We start from the raw sequence: 576 nt of genomic DNA, 5'->3' as shown, positions 1-576 counted from the left end.
CAGTCTGGGGCGTTAGTAAAAGAAAAAAAAATCACTGACGTCAGAATATTATTGACTGTGCTAAATGATGTGAACCCAACAACACCATTATTTGCGTTCAGTCCAGTGAAATATTATCATTGTATCATTTATCTGGGATTGAGTAAGCTAGGGTCCGAGGTTATGAGCGACAATGACACGTAATCAAAGACGTGAGCGTGACAAGTTCAAGGTTAATGTCTTTCTCAAAATTTCAAAAATAGCTTTTCTTTCTCCTCTTGTTATTTACTAGAATTAGGGAATTATCATGTGATTATTTGATCATTCATTATGTAAGGTCTAATATATCATCAGTGTAAAATGTAATAAATAATTCGTAGTTATTGATATGTTAATTCTCTCACCCCGACCGCCACCCCACCCCCCTCGTCTCATGTGTTAGAACCAGAGGCCTTGTCACGTAAGGTGAATGCAGAACAGTCTGGTATATAAAGCAGCGGGTTCCGTCCTGGCGCCAGAACACTACGCTTTCAACATGGTGAGCATAAAACGTTTCTTCAAATGTCGATGTATTTGAATATTTTTGACGCCATAATG

Source organism: Penaeus monodon, chromosome 28 (assembly GCF_015228065.2).
Source record: "Penaeus monodon isolate SGIC_2016 chromosome 28, NSTDA_Pmon_1, whole genome shotgun sequence".
Classification (NCBI taxonomy): Eukaryota; Metazoa; Arthropoda; class Malacostraca; order Decapoda; family Penaeidae; genus Penaeus; species Penaeus monodon.
This window is presented reverse-complemented; position numbering follows the sequence as displayed.